The sequence below is a fragment of the Mustela putorius genome, unplaced genomic scaffold (assembly GCF_011764305.1).
Source record: "Mustela putorius furo isolate JIRA1106 unplaced genomic scaffold, ASM1176430v1.1 tig00000421_pilon_pilon_pilon, whole genome shotgun sequence".
NCBI classification, from domain to species: domain Eukaryota; kingdom Metazoa; phylum Chordata; class Mammalia; order Carnivora; family Mustelidae; genus Mustela; species Mustela putorius.
The window spans coordinates 5,296,170-5,312,996 of record NW_025421375.1 but is presented as its reverse complement, the minus strand read 5'-3'; the positions used below and the strand labels follow the sequence as shown (position 1 = coordinate 5,312,996).

General features: G+C 40.3%; 1 protein-coding gene across 1 annotated transcript in view; it reads right to left on the bottom strand.

Annotated features, from left to right (window-relative positions):
* Positions 1–16,827, bottom strand: part of SH3GL2 (SH3 domain containing GRB2 like 2, endophilin A1) — a 213,186-nt gene that overhangs the window by 176,609 nt on the left and 19,750 nt on the right. The window lies entirely within an intron of this gene.

The following is a 16,827-nucleotide window of genomic DNA, read 5'->3' as shown; positions in this document are numbered from 1 at the left end:
AATATTTTTCTATAGAAAAGAAATATAGAATTATCTTATTTATAATATAAAATATAGAATTATCTTAATAATATATATCTTATATATAATATAATATATATTATATAATGTTATATATAATATATATTAATATATCTTATATATAAAATACAGAATTATCTTTATTATAAGGGTCTCTTAATAATGGGGTAGTGGCTTTTTTCCATGTAACTTTTGTTCTAAGTTGTTCACAATGAGCACATATTCACAGGAGGAATAAAAAAAAAAAACAAGGTATTGTAAGGGGAAATGCTACAGATGGAAAGATTACACAGGTTTTTTTTTTTAAGGCCCAATTATTCATAGAATATCTAGCTGATAAATTACATGGTTTGAGAACTGCTAAAAGGCATCAGAAAACACTGTAAAACAGACATTGGGCAAGTCCATTGCCTCCGCCCACAGGAGGGTGCTCATCAGGATGTCAATCTTTGATTCTCCAAATTGGGCAAAAGACACTTAGGAGTGTCACTATCAGTCACATAGAACAGTGAGCAGGCACCACACAGCCAGAGGAGTTAGAAAGGGCCACAGCAACAAAGGACCAGGGAGCAGCAGGGATAGGAAGGCATTCTCAGATGAATCTGATGGGACACTCTCCCTAATCAAGGTATGTCATGGGCAGCTTGGCACCACCAGTCCCTAGGGAAGACTGGTCCTATACCCTGAAATGCTACTGTGTAGTAATGTGGATGCAGAAAAATTTGAATTTTTTAAGGGATCTTGTATTTTTGTCCCATATCTGATTGCTTTCTCATCAACCTCTAATCATCATAACTACACCTTTTAAAGAGCATGAGCAGGGGCGCCTGGGTGGCTCAGTGGGTTAAAGCCTCTGCCTTCTGCTCAGGTCATGATCCCAGGGTCCTGGGATAGAGTCCCACATTGGGTTCTCTGCTCAGCAGGGAGCCTACTTCCTCCTCTCTCTGCCTGCCTCTCTGCCTACTTGTGATCTCTGTCTGTCAAATAAATAAATAAAATCTTTAAAAACAAATAAATTAATTAAATAAATAAGGAGCATGAGCAGAGAAGAGCACAGACAAATCTCACCGGGGAGAAAAAGACACTAGTTTTGGAGGCAGCAACCTCTATCACCCACTGCCCAGGCACAGAACTCAAACAAACTTAACTTCTCTGGGCCTCAGATTTCCCATTCATAAAAAAGTGATGGTGATGATAATAGAAATAATAGAATAGAATAATAGAAAATAGCAATACATAGAATAATAATAGAAAAATAGCAATACATAGCTCACAGGGGTGTTTTTACACAAGAACATGTATAGTGTTTATACAACACTCCTTGATAATAGATTCAGATAGATACACCGGATGTTGGTTTTCTGTCCTTTTTCCCTGGAGCTTGACCTACTACAAAAAATAGTTACCGGGTCCCAATTCCAGAGCCACTAAAGATACTGATGCAGATCTTCAGTGGGCCAGCCCATCCTGCTATCTGAAATCCAGCCAAGTCAATTTCCTTGACATAGGAATCTATCCAATCTTTCCTATTTCCCCAACAGAGGGATCTGGCTAATGCCGTCATGTTAATTTCCAAGTCAAGAGGGGGCAAGGGTTTTTATCTTTTTTCTCTTCTTGGAAACCATGCACTCACAGCCTTTTACACAAAAATGTACATACACACCACAGCAACTTTGTCAAGTCACTGAAAAAGACCTGAATATTTGTGATTTGCTGAGAACGATCAGCATTTTAGAGCACCTAGAAAAAGAGTAGTCAGTTTAAAGAAAGAAACTTGTATCCCAAAGAAATCTGTTAAGAAAGCATGTCCCCAAAAGTTGAAAAGATAGATGAGTGGCATTTTGCCCAGAGCCTTCTCAAACAGAGCCAAATAATTGAGTCTACCCACCAAAGAAGGAGAGGGAGACAAGAGTATAAAAGAAGCACAAAACCCTTTAGAAAGTGACCACACAAGATCTCCAGTATTGTTGTCAGTCATTTGGTTTACCAGGCAGCCAGCCAAATACGACACTGGTTATTTAGCGGCATTAACATGAGCTTAGGGAGGAGAGAAGAAGGAAAGGGAAAGCTTTTCATGTTGCTAAAAACCAAAATAAGCATTTCCAAATGCTGGATCAACAATCAACAGAGCAGTGAAATGCTAAAATGACTTCTCTATAGATATAAAGACATTTTTCTGCCATTCTTTTCCTGGTCACCACACTCTGAGTGCATTATGAAATGATTATTGGAAGGCCCAAGAGTCAAGCAAAGATTTTCCCCAAATTGGTAAGATATTCTGTATGGCAGATTCCTTAAAAGGTCTTTAGATATTTAAAGGAAAACAAATTTGTCCTCTATTTGACAAATAAAATTTTCAGAGCATAGCACAGACAACAAAGGAAAAAATGCTGTCTTCCTCCGGGACGCTGAAAATTTCCAAACATTCAGAACGGACGGGAACAGACAGCTTGGGGGAGGGACAATCGCGTGGTTTCTTGCCAAAAATAAAGCCATTGTTGCTATTTGTCTGAACACAATATTTTGTCATTTTAATTTTCACTAACATCAGCTGGATATTTTGTAAAGACGAGCATAGTTTTCAGCAGAGCATGGATGGCATACCACTGCTTTTGTGGAAATAATGGTTGAAAATTAAGGAATTACAAATCCATTGGAAGGAAAATGGAAAAACACTAATATCTTATTTCTTCAATTGAAAGCATGTAACAATGCTCCTAGTATTTTACTGTCACATAGTTCTCAGATCATAGAGCTTGTGACATTAGAAAAGCAATGGTTACACTAAGAAGTCACTCTTGTCAACTCTTATTCTACAATGACAAGACTGTCTTAAGCTCATCAAGGATAAGAAAAAAGGCAGAATCTCTTTACTCCTGCTCAGAGTAAACTTAAGGTGGGTAAAATCACAGCAACAGAAAGAAGTACTAATACATGCCCCAACATGGATGGAGCTTGAAAACATTATGCTGAGAGAATTCAGACACACAAGACCACGTATTTCATGATTTATTTCATAGATGAAAGGTAGAGGAATAGGCAAATCCAGTCCATAAAGGCTGAAGTGCATGAGTGATTGTCAGGGGCTTTCAGGAAAAGGGGTAGGCTTTAGGAGGAATGGTCAGTGTGTGCTAGTGCGTATAGGTTTTCTCTTTGGGGTGACAAAAATGTACTGAAATTGACTATGTTCATGGTTGTACAAGTCTGTGAATATACTAAAAACCATTCCATTGTAAACTTTATTTTTTTTTAAGATTTATTTATGTGACACAGAGAGAAAAAGAGAGAACAGGAGCAGGGGGAGGGTCAGAGGGAGAGGAGGAAGCAGACTCAACCACTGAGCAGGGAGCCTCATGCTGGACTTAATCATGACCCGATCGGTTAAGCAGATACTTAACCGAATGAGCCACCCAGGTGTCCCCCATTGTATGCTTGAAATGAGTAAATTACATGGTTTGTGAACTATATTTCAAAATCTGTTATTTTTACAAAAATATAATGAGATGAACACACACGCATTTACATACACAAAATGAAATGCAGCCTCACAGAAATACACACCCACACATACTCCGACCTTATTTTCAACTGTAGGATCCCTTATCCTCTGTATTCTACAGCTGGCGCTTCCCAAACTTGGTATACAATAAAATCACCTGAAGTCCTTATTGAAGGGCAAATTAGGATTCCTTATATCTGGGGTGGAGCCTGAGATTCTGCATTTATGGCAAGTTCCCAGGTCTGGTAAGGCTAGAGGGGTTTAGTGTCCTTCCCACCCTACAGATAGTATACCACATATCTGGACTCCTGACATATCCTAAAGCAGCACTGGCAAAAGCTATTGTCACAAGTCCAGCCACAAGAGTATCCCAGGAAGGGCTTTTCCTCCCTATCCTACCAGTCAAAGAACCACAGAGAAAAGACAAGATCTGGGGAGCTGGCAATTCCTGCTACTCCTTCTGTGGGTGGAGAGAAGTTAAGACAAGACCTTCTCATCCTCTTCTAATATGGTTTAGTGTAGGCATGGCCAGTTCCTAGAGAAGGAAGACTTCAGTGATCAAGGTTAAAAGGACATGATCTGAGAGGCAGTAAACGCTTCAGGCCATGTCTTAGGGATCCACCAGCTTCCTATGAGAATGTCAGAATGAGATCATGAGCTTCATAACAGGGAGCTCTGGTTAGTGGTCATGGAGTCTCAGATATGATATCCCAAACTCACTGCACACACATCTCACATATACGACTCTGATAACCTGAACATCAAGGTCCCTGATTATGCTCTAGCCAGAAGGAACCTGAGTCAGCAGAGTTCTAAATGAGCTTTCTTTTCTATTAAATTGTAGTGTCCAGAGGATAAGAGAAAGCTTATTTTGCTGTAGAATATATTTTAGTTTTCATGAACAATTCTAACCAAAAGCAAAAAGAAACCAAAATATACTATATATGTCTATCATGAGCCCATATTTATGCCATAAAAATTAACCTCAAAAGTTACTTTCATAATAATGAAAATACTCAAGAAATAGAGTTTATTTTCTAATTCTCTAAAAACAGCTTCAAAAACAAGTTTAGAAGATTTTAAAAAGCTATTCACTTAGTTATTATAAGATAGTCAAAATCATATGGAGTTACTCTACTTGTGCATTTCCTTACAACAAAAAATCAAACTTTATGAAATAAGACTGATAAAGCATATCTTCTATTTGCAAGGTTATTTTAATTATATAAGGTCTACACTGCGAACACCACAAACTAATTTAAAAGTTATTTTCATTTTTTATGAAATGAATTTTTTTATAATGAACAAGCATGGTCAGGGAAACAGGAAAAACAGTTAATTGCCAATTTAAGAAAATAATCTTTACTGCAAAGAAATGAAAGCCTTATATTTAATACACTGGTATTATTTACATCCTCTCTCTATTCACACAGTAATTTTTCAACTATATTAACTTCAGTCCAAGGAGCCCACAATCTAAAGCAAAAGGTAACTAATTAAAATGGTTTTTTTTAAGGAACTGGTTTTTTGTTTGTTTAAAGATTTTATTTATCTTTTTATTTGACAGAGAGAGAGACAGCAAGAGAGGGAACACAAGCAGGGGAGTGGGAGAGGAAGAAGCAGGCTTCCCACCAGGCAGGGAGCCTGATGTGGGGCTCGATCCCATGACCCTGGGATCATGACCTGAGCTGAAGGCAGACACTTAACAACTGAGCCATCCAGGTGCCTTTATAATGTATTCATTTGAAAAAGTGTTTGTGTAACGTAAGAGAAGGCCTCCCTTTGAAAAGGCACCACCCTATTTTTATCACAATTCTACCTGTGAGTCAGCAAGCTATTTTATAGAAGAGAACTTAAAACAAAACAAAACTTAAGAAAATTTACTCTAGAATGGCTTTGCATAAAAACTTCATGTGAAATTTATCCTCCTCTCCCTGACCTACCCTCCCACTGCCCAAACCCCTGCCACCTGCTGACAAAATCCAGACATTATTCAACCATCACAATGCTTACCCCAGTTTCCTAAAGTATACTTTTGAACAGTGTGAAGGTTCCCCCCAAAGTTCTCAGTTCCCATTTCAGGTTGCTTTCCCCCCTGTTAAAGTCACCATTGCTATTCCCAAATACATTAACCACTTAAACTAATCCCACAGTCAAACAAATGCTTTTATGTGTCTCTCAGTGTAAATCAAACTCCTTGAGAAGAATAAGAAGTCTTTAACTCCCATCTTTTATTCCTCTAATGCCCTAGCGGGTGCATGTTGGCCAGAAGGGAAACAGAATCAAAGCCCTGTGCTCACACACAGTACTGATCAGAAGATTCTTTTGTTACTTCTATTAATCAAGAAATCAATTAAAAGGGTGAAAAGAAAGGAAACTATCATTTGCCGTATGCCAACCCCTTATGTGCATTTCAATACCTGAGGAAGCTGAATTTTGAAAAGGTAGAATTTTCCCACAGTTGCACAGTGAGAATAAGGTGGGGGCTCATATCAAATCCACACCTATGGTATTAGAAGTGCAGAAAATTTTAATTGGCATCTGGATGGCTTAGTGGGTTAAGCATCTGACTCTTTAATTTTGGATAAAGTCATGATCTCAGGTTTTGAGATGGAGCCTGGGTCAGTCTCCACGCTGGGCGTGGAAACTCCCTTTGCCCCCCCCCACTAAAAAACAGCATACAGGTAATAGTATAACAGAGCCATCAACTTAAGAAAAACCCAATTTAGTGGTACCAAAGGTTCCACCCTAATTACAAATAAACACTTGTGCAGTCCCCCGCCTCACAAAGTATGGTTGTTAGGAGTCTGGCATGTCCAGAAATAGCACAATGCCTCAGGGAGAAGCGCTGGTGCAGTCCATCTTGCGACAGTCGTTGCTGTGGTTTCCAGGAGTCTCCCACCCACCAAGAGCAGCCCAAGCAGGGGTGTGCTAGGAAGCACATGCCCTTCTCAGGGGGCAGCCTTACAGACCTCACCCAGAGTTCTGTAACAGGATCTGTAGCTATTTTTTCCACATGCTTAATAATTCTCCTCCAAATGCTTTTAAGTACATGCCCGGGGTTGCACATTAGAGACTTGCAAACTTGATACGGCCCAAAGACCTATTTTCAAGACCCACGGATGTTTTTTAAATCTTTAATCAATTGCTCTACCCAAGATCAGCCATGCTGGGCTCACCTTCCTAGGGCTACTGCTGCAGAGGCTGCCCCGTTGGGGGGCTCCCCAGCTTGCCCCTGTGCCCCTGCAGGCTTCACTCCTCTGCCTGGCTGGCTTCCGCAGGCATTTGATTTGCCACCTTCATACCTGTCAGACTTTTATGGGTAAAGACCATGACCCAAAAAGAGTGCCTCAATGGAGGTGCTTAAACACGAAGCTAAACATCTTTGCTCCTTCGCTTCGGTCTCAACCCTCCCTCACAAGATCCCAGAAAACTTTGATCTAAACTACTTGATGCTCAGACTGGACAGCCTGGGTTCAGATCCTAATTCTCCTTCTTAGAAACTGTGATCTTAAGGAAACTCTTACCTCTCTGCACTTCTGCTGGTGTGTGTGTACATGGGGGTGCAACCCCTAACATCACGGGCCCACAGAGATGACTGTTCATAAAACGCTCAGTAATGCCGAGCACTTGATGGATGGAAGCCCACTCAGGGCCAGGATGGTGCCTTCTTCAGCTCCGCATCCCCAGGGCCCCAGCAGGGTGACACAGAAGCAGCAGAGCTGGGATCTGTTTACCACGTGGATAAAGACAGTGGAAGAGCATCTTTATGTGTCAGTGGGTCTCATAGGTCTCCATCCACCAAAAAGAGCTACATTACTAAAAATTCGTCATTTTTTACATTATTGTGAATTAAGAGCAAGGAGGCCACCTCCATAGGAACTTTAGGTGTCTTACATGACTAGCAGCACTAAAAAAGGTTTAATTAAATTGTATTTTCGTTTGTATATAGCTGAAAACAATTCGTTTTCAACCTAATTTCAACCTCAAATCCAGATGACAGCTTCTTTGCCTGGAACCTGGAATAATTTTATCTGCTTTCCTGAAATGCCTATGTCAGGAGAAACAGTGAAGAATCACGAAAGTATGTTGAACTCTCAAACAGCAGGGCTCTGTTCCTGACAATGCTTTCCTAGGGAATGTCAAAGCAGCTTAAAATATCACTGTGCTTCACCCATCAACAGATTGTCACTTCATTTGAGAAAGTATGACTCAAAATGAAAATACTTGTTGCTTCCAGCCTATCTGGGTTGGGGAGAGTCAGACCTGTTTATTAAAGTGTCCTTTGCCAGTTTCTACAATAAGGTTTGACCATGAAGAGGGCTGCTTCCAATTTCAAATTCAAATATATATATTCTCTATATAAAATACATATATTTATACATCTCCTTCTTCTACATATAATATGTATATATAATATATATATATATATATACATATATATATATTTCTAAATACCTAACTTACTCAGTTGTTTACCTATGAGTGCAAGTCAGGCCAGCAAACACAAGGATTCCATTTTAAATTCAACAGATGGGCTAAAGGGAAAGAAAAACCCTTAATTTCTACAGGGTAAAAAAAAAAAAAATTCATATCATCAATATATCCAGCACTGAGCCCAAGTGTTTGGGACAAAAAGTATTCGATATAGTATTAAATGACCTGTGTTCAACCTGTGACTCTGCGGGATCAGCTTGTGATGGGACCAAGTTATACAAACTTATTTTTCACATAATCTCAAGGGAGGCAATTCTGCTGGAGACGGACACAAACACAATCACAACAGGCAAGCTCTCAGAGCAAGCTGAAGTTTCAGCCATTCCAATTCTGAAGAAACAAGTCAAATAGCTAACTGCACATTCTCTAATATGATGTAAATATATGGACTGTGAATAGAGAGCCTATACAAAAAATACTCTGTGAAAGGCCTTAATAGGATTTATTTGACTTCACAGTTCAGCTCAATGAGTCCTTGTTTTAAAGAAGCACAGTAAAATAACTCTTTGCCGGGAGCCACAACTTCCCTTCCGCTGTAGTAGCCCCTACACAAGGATGAGGACGAAAGGGCATCAGCTGGGGAGCACACACCTCTGGGAGCACTGTTTGGGTTTGGGGCAGAGGTGCTTCCACCTCTCACAGGAACTCAGGGAAGGTCATGGCTGCTGATGCTCCAGCTCTGAACGGCCATTTCACTTCCAGAAATGAGCTGTCTAGGTAAGAAGCGAAGCTATTCAAGACACACCTTGAACTTCACGATTTTATTCACGTGTGGTGGTAGTTATCAGCCCCACGGGACACGGAACACCTTTACCTACCTCATGGAGAAAAAAGAAAATGTCTGAGATAAAATGTCAGGTGGCACACACCCTGGGAGAATATTGAGTTATCGTTTCACCAAAGACATCAATTAAATCTGATGATAAACTTTCTAAACTGATTTTAGCTTTCGGTCTCCTAGTTCAAATCTCTCAGGATGGCTAACAGGAAGAAACCCAACTGCTACAGCCATGGGCCATTAAGCCAAGAAGACTAGCATAGTTCACATCATCCAAAGGGAGACTGGATGCTATTTAAGCAAAGGATGGGATAATGGTGCTCAGCTCAGGCTGCGTGTTGGTATCACTTGGGAAGCTTCTCCTTCATCTGGTCGGGAGAGGCATGGGGTATGAATTTTTTTTTTTTTTTTTTTTTTTTTTTAAGTTCACTGAAGAGATGCTAACTCAGCAGTGAGGGCTGAGAACCACTGGATCAAACTACTTGAAAAAAGAATAAGCTATTACTGAGAGTGATCATGGAGTCCAGTGTAGAAAGTTTAGAGCAGATAAAATTATTTGTTAACTTTGATGAAACTCCAAGTCTACTCAGTGCCCGGGGGCCTGATATGGGTGGGTATTCACAAATCCAGATGGAAGCTGTGTCCTCTGCCCATTCTGGCACCAGGTTTCAAGTCATTCTGGATTCACGCAGTTTGGAGGTTTGCAATACTGAGAGGTTCTTTAAGGATGTCACAGACTATGACAGATAGCATGCCATTCATTTTTTGACAAGCAATCTATCATATATATTTCACTTATGTGTGAACACTTACACATACACTCAACACAAACACACACACATTGAAATAACACATGCTACGACTGCAACACTGGCTCTAGTCCTCCTCACCCAGGAGCTGCCTGGCCTAAGAAAATCATCTCTGCCTGGTTCTTGCCCAGTTCTCAAGAGCTAGGACCGTAGGCTGATCACAGACTGCTGAACTGCCCCAGGACAAGGTCGCTTAATTCCCTTTCTATCTCCAGCCACCTACTCCCTGCTAGGCACACAGATGCTCAATACTCATTTGTTGAAGGACTCTTCCCTGAGCACAAATGACCTCCCCGGTAATCTCAAATCTGGATGAAGTCTTCCCCCACAAGCTGGTAGAACCGAATAAGTAAAAAAAGAGCTAAAAAGACATGAGTCAGTAGGGAGGGGATGCTTATCCAGGTCGGAAACACAAGTACTTGCACAATGACACTAAAACCTCCTTCCATGCTTCAAACTCAGCCAAACTCCACCTGCAGGCTGACCATTTCTGGGGACGACTGACCCAAAGGAGTCGGGAGACCTTCCCTCAAGAGAACCTGGAAAGCAGACCCAAGAGAACACACCTGCACCCTCAGCCAGAGATCAGAGATTAGCATGTCTGCTCTCAGCACGCCCTTGAAGACCATGACCTGACAGAGCCTAGGGATCGTGCCTGCAGTGACCTGCCCTCAGCACCAAGACTGATGAGATTACTAGCGTTGGCCAAGCATGCGGTCAGTCCCTCCCTTCACAATCACCGCAGCAAGATGAGCATTTCATCTCCCTGTTTCACACTGGTTAACACAGACAGCAGTTTGGCTAAAAAGAGGGAGCCAACAGGTGATTACCACTGAGCTTCATTCCCAAGGCCTCGGTCCCCCATCCTTCTTGCAGCAGAAGCTGGTAACAGCAACAACAAAACAACAATACAAGAACAAGACAATAGTGATCAACAGCTAATACTCATCTGTTACTTATTTTTGTGCAAGAACACTAAACTAAGTGCCTAGTAGGGGTCAACTCAATTAATTCACATAACACCCTCATGGAATACTGGTATAATTTCCATTTTATAGACTCAGAAACAGGATTGGAGAATTTAACCCTTTGTGGATCTGGGTACAAGAGCAGAACCCAGGTAGTATGACTCTACATCCTACTTCTTACTGTTCCCTACCCAGCCTCCACCAAAGACTGGGGGAGCCAGAGGCTGCCACTGAACACTAAAAATCAAAGCAAATTAAATTAAATTTAAAAAAAAGAATTTGAAAAAAGATGTTTTAGAAGGGATAAAAGGAAATACTATCCATATAGTCATTAGACAAAATAACCACACTTCTATGAACCTAGAGAAACAAATGCGCACACGCGCACACACTACAGCCACTAACGAAGTGGGCAAATCACTCCCTGGGGACCTGGCTTCTCACCTGCCGAATGCAAGTGCCAGAGCAGATGACTTATAGGGTCCCTTCCGACCCATAGTTCTTGCTGTGTCATGCCCAGTACCAATTACAGGACCAGGAGAAACACATCCCACTGTGGCCAGAAGCCCCTCACCAAAAAAACCAGAGTGATTCATTCTGGGTTGCTGTTGTTAGTAGCTGTGATAAGATATACATAATGTTAAATTTCCCAGACTGGACATTTTAGGAGTAGCATTCAGCGGCAGTAAGTACCCTCCCAGTGCTGTACAATCATCACCACCGTCCGTCTCCAAAAAGCTTCATCTTCTCCAACTGAAACTCTGTATGCACTGAACACTAACTTCCCACTCCCCTTCCCCCTAGCCTGGCAACCACCATTCTACTTTCGGCTCCAATAAATTAGACCAGTCTATGTACCTCCTATGGGTGGGATCAAACAGTAATTGTCTTTGTAACTGGCTATTTCACTTAGCATAAGGTCAATGAAGTTAATTGTGTAGCATATGACAGGAACCTTCCTATTAAGACCAAATAATATTCCACTGTAGGGAGAGGCCACAGATTTGTTCATCCATTCATCTGTAGATGGATATGTAGGTTCCTTCCACCCTTTCCCTACTGTGGCTACACTGCTATTACCATGGGTATACAGGTAACTGGGTTTTTAAGGAGACAAAATGCATTCAATTTATGCTAAAAATACTTAACATATTTGGAGATTTCTCATAAGCAAATCAGAACTCTCCACCTTCCTGATTGAGCCCAGCTCTCTAAGCACAGGCCCAGACAACTGAGTACCATGTCCTGGAAATCAGACACCACAACACTGCTCCCTCATGTGGCCCAGGCTCTCATGGCAAATATGGCTTTCTGCCTATGATGGAAGAATAAAATGAACATGTCCTGCCTAAAGAAAATAATCTCCCAAAAAAGTATCATAATGAGAAAATCCGAATCCACTTTGCAGGGGATTTAAGGTGGAGTGTTCTTGACAGCACATTAGTTTTTAGGATAACTGAAGGATTTCTTTTAATCACCCTGCAGTTAGTTCAAACAAACAGACAAATGATTCAGCAATAGAAGTCATTTGTTATTCTTACAAGAAATTGTTTCAGGGGCGCCTGGGGGGGCTCAGTCATTAAACATCTGCCTTTGCCTCAGGTCATGATCCTAGGGTCCTGGGATGGAGCCCCACATCAGGCTCCCTGCTCAGCTGGAAGCCTGCTTCTCCCTCTCCCACTCCCCCTGCTGTGCTCTCTCTCTCTCACTGTGTTTCTTTCTGTCAAATAAATAAATAAAATCTTTAAAAAAAAAAAAAAAGAAATTGTTTCATTCTGGTTCACATGTTTCCTACCTGTCCCCATTCCATTTTTTTAAAAAAAGGAGGAATAAAGAGGAAAATATGACAATCAATCTGGTTACCATTATTCTAACTCTTCTTTCACAAATCAATAATAAATTTCTTTTTTACACTTCTGGATCTCTATGGGACCAGGTCCCTCCCCATATGAGGGGTCCAGTCTCACCTGGAAGGCAAGAGCCACCGTTCGATGGTCACCAGACCTGCCAATCCCTGGGAGGCAAGGGTGAAAGAAAGGAGGCAGCTCCCTACCTCGAGAACAGAATATACTACAAAACACTTGGTAAGAGAAAAGCTAAAGCCATACATAAATGTTTTGGCCAAACTGTACCAAATCAAGAGATAGTTTTCTATGTTCCATCATAATCTGGCCAATAAAACTGACTTCAACTGAGACCTACCATGGACTCCTAAAGGAAAACAAAAGAGCTGTGAATAACCATTAAACTGACATGTCCCGACTGGGTTTTTGAGGTCAGTGAGCTAAAGAAAAGAAATGTTCCTGCATGTGATGCAGCATCTTGGAAGAGGCAGGGCCATAGAGATAGAGGAATGTTTCTAACAGACCTTGTGCGCTGAACTAGTATATAAGAAGCCACACCTTAAGACTGAAGTGAAGAGCAGCAGGACAGACCCAGTTTATTTAGATAGTGCACTGAGGACAAATACAAAGGTTAGTGCAAGCAACTTCACTAAAACCAAGGGAGTCCAAACCCCCCATTCTTCTGTCTCTGGCAAGCCTGATCTTGAAGAAGGGTGCTGGGGTGCCAAGAGCATCCTGCCTTGAGTTTGGAGGAGACTGTCAAGGATGTCTGATTGTCATTCTCGTCTCTTCCTCTTTTAAGTCATACCATCCAAAAACACAGCTCATCATTTTTCAACACTTTATATAAAGAATGCCAATTTGGTTTTCAAAGGTCGGTAGAGACTCTTGGAAGGAATAACTGGGTTACCTCAAGTTAAACCAGAAGGCTTTCTGCAGAGTACTTAAAATGGTGAGGTCCCAGTTTTCCTTGCATGAAATGATCTGTAAGATCTCCAGCCCAAAAATAACAATTCGTGACTCACAAGCTTGGCCATTTCTCTTTTGTAACTACTAGAACTAGAATTAATTGTAACTATTTGACAGAATCAAATCCAATACAGACAGATAATTCCCCGCAGTGAGACCCACTCCCCCAAAGGCCATATCCCAAGTTTTGAGGGGAGGACTCAGTAAGTGGTCAAATAGCCTGTACCACTCAAACTGATCCAAAAAAAAAATTACTTCTGGCTCTGCTTAAGCATTCAAGAGGACCTGAAAATTAACAATGGCAATTAACCATTCACTGGCTTCCTTTATTTCTAGCAATTAAAAAATTATTTAACTGCTAGCATGGTTAAATATAAAACTTCAACTTCTCTGAAGTTTATGTGAAGATTTGATTTCTGTAACAACTAAGAAACATGTTTTAGAAAGGATAAAAGGAAATATTATCCATATAGTCATTAGACAAAATAACCACATTTCTAAAACCTAGAGAACCAAATACACACACACATACACATACACATACACACACACAGAGAATTAAAACCAGCATTTCATCTTTTAAAGAAAAACATGAACCATTAATTATACTTGACCATTTCATAAAAAGCAGCAAGCTGTTTCTAAGTCTAAAAATACCCTCTGAACATTAAGCCCTGCATTTAATTTTTCCACCTTTTACCCATTTTGCTAAATGTCCTTTGGTAACAGACTGGTTCAGCGTAAAAAATATGATATCCCATGAGCTTCAACAACCGAAAGGAGACAAACGTGTGCATGACAAACACATCCACGCCATGCCCACCTGGGCCTGTGCTATCCGCTGAAGACGCCAGGCGGTACGATAAAGCTGGAGAAACCGCATGCATGCAAACAAACAGAATAAACAAAATTTACAGAAATATGCTATCTATTGCCACTTCAACAATGTGTTAAAATCTCTGTATCCTAAACCCTGACCCTTAAATTCATATGACATAGACAATTTATCCCTTTCTTCCCTCTGCTTTCCAACAATCCCTCACCTAGGACAATGGGTAGAGATTTTTTTAAAATCCCAAATGTGTGCCTACACTGGGGAATACCATGAAACCTATCCTTACAGTCCATTGCCTTCAAAATCCAAAATAGTGGTACACACTCATTGAACCAGATACAGTGTTGAATATCAAATGCTGCTTGTAGCTGCGAAATCAGCACACCCCTAGTAACTAAAAATGGATACCTTACAATAGGATAGAAATAGCATTCTATAGATATGTCCTCAGCAACATTACTCAGCTAGATTATCCCGGTCTACAGTGTTTGGGGAGTTGCTACATAATCAATGCTTTATTAAACTGTTCTCTGAAGATGTGACTGAGAAAAGATCATAATCTGAACCAGCTGTACTGTTTAATATCATCTCCCAAGGAAGAGGGAGAGGGAAAGGAGAGAGAATAAGAGAGCGAGAGAATCTGTGTAGGGAGGTTATTTAAAATTCTCCCTTCAACCTTACACTCCTATCTTTGATGCGGATGCTTTGTTTTGTTTTGTTTTTCCCTCTGTTGCCTTCCTCTGTCTTGCAGGGTTAAAGAACATAGGACATTTAATTAAAAACAGAAGACTTTAAGAATAGTGATGCCTAAAAGGCAGTGTTTCTATTAAACATTGATCCAGTTCTTCCAGGAAGGACTGTAGAATAAACTCCAGTATTCATGCAACTTTAATGAAAATGCTTCTGAACCCCATTTCCCTCTTTGTGTTTGACTTTCTGTTCAATACCCTGAATATTTCACATCTCTAACACAGTGTCTAGGAAGGCCAAATATTGGAATAGAATTTATAGGAGCCAAAAAATAAGTGTAACAATAACTTACAATAACTACAATAACTTAAAAACTTATGAAGAGATATGAAAATGTCTTCCTTTTTCATTTCATAAGCTAGAAAACTGTCAAGAACAGAAAAAAATTAAAAGATACACAATCTTACTTATTCTCATTTTCTAAATAGTTTTCTTATTATCAAAAAATATATGTTTTAAAGAAACAACACCCACAAAATTAAAGAAAAAGAAAACTTTCAAAAGCCCACATCTAGAGATAACTAATACCACTGTGAACCTTGTACTGAATGTACATCCAGTCACATGTTCAGAACAGGTCATGTCCACAATTTCACATATAGGTTAATGCGCCACATAGCTCTGAATATATCAAAGGCAAGATGCCCACGTGAACAGCTGCAGCATTTTTAATCGCCACACAGAACTCTACTATGTGCCTGCACCACTAACACAGTGATGGACTATGAACATCTGTCTTTGCACAGGTCTCCCATTTTCCTACTTACGGTAAGTTCCAAGAAGCGCCTTAATCCAAGGGAATCTATACATCAACACACATTGCCTAAATGCCTTCCAGAAACAAAGAACCTGCAGGACATGACAGTAATCCTTGGCACCACATCCTTGCCAAAGCTGGGTTTGGTCCGCATTATTTTATAGTTGTACACTGCATGTCTTAAGCCCACTGGTCATTTCAAACCATATTTAGGATACTTTTGCTACTCAGAAGCTCTTTATTTTTGTGTAGCAAAAATTACCCCACTTTATTCTACAGTCTGTGCAGCTTACCTATCATGGTTCAGAAAGTGTTTCTCTGCCTCAAAAGAACCCATATTTTCCTTTTACTACTTTACATTCTTTTACGTTCATACATTTCTAACCACCTACAATTTATTTGAGTATAAAGTGTAATATAAGGATCCTGTTTATTTTCCAAATGGATAGATAACTATCCAAACATTATTTATGAATAACCCCTTCTTCTTTCCACTGATTTGAAATGCTGTCTTTACCATAAACCAAATTACCACAACACAGCTGTGCTAGTTATTACTAGATCTTCTATTCTGTTCTCTTGACGGAATAAATGAATTATTAAGGGATATCTACTCCAGTATTCAAAGGACGGACTGCCACTGCCACTGCCAGATTCTGCCTCCACCATTAACTAAGGGCTGTTGTTACTTTAAATAAGGCACTTAACCTCTCAGTGTCTTAGTTTCCTCACGAGTAAATTCGGTATAACAGTACCCACACCACAGGATTTTTTATGGGCCTAAGCTAAATGATAAGCACCATATGTATGTTACTTATCCTGATCATCATCCCCAAAAGTAAACAAAGAGAAAGTTGATCCCTACTTTCAGGAATTTCGAGATCAGTGAAGGAGATAAATATTTAATCAAATGGCCACAAAATTAATGCACAGCAACAAACAACAGGAAACGGGAACCTCATCCAATCTAGCAGTTTAGAGAAAGGGCTTCCAAAAGGTAGCATTTGAATTAAAGGCTAAAGGAGGAGTAGTCGGGACTAGCCCCAAGGTACTGGGAGGGTGGGCATGTAATCCTGCCCAGGGGCCTGACCAAAGAACCC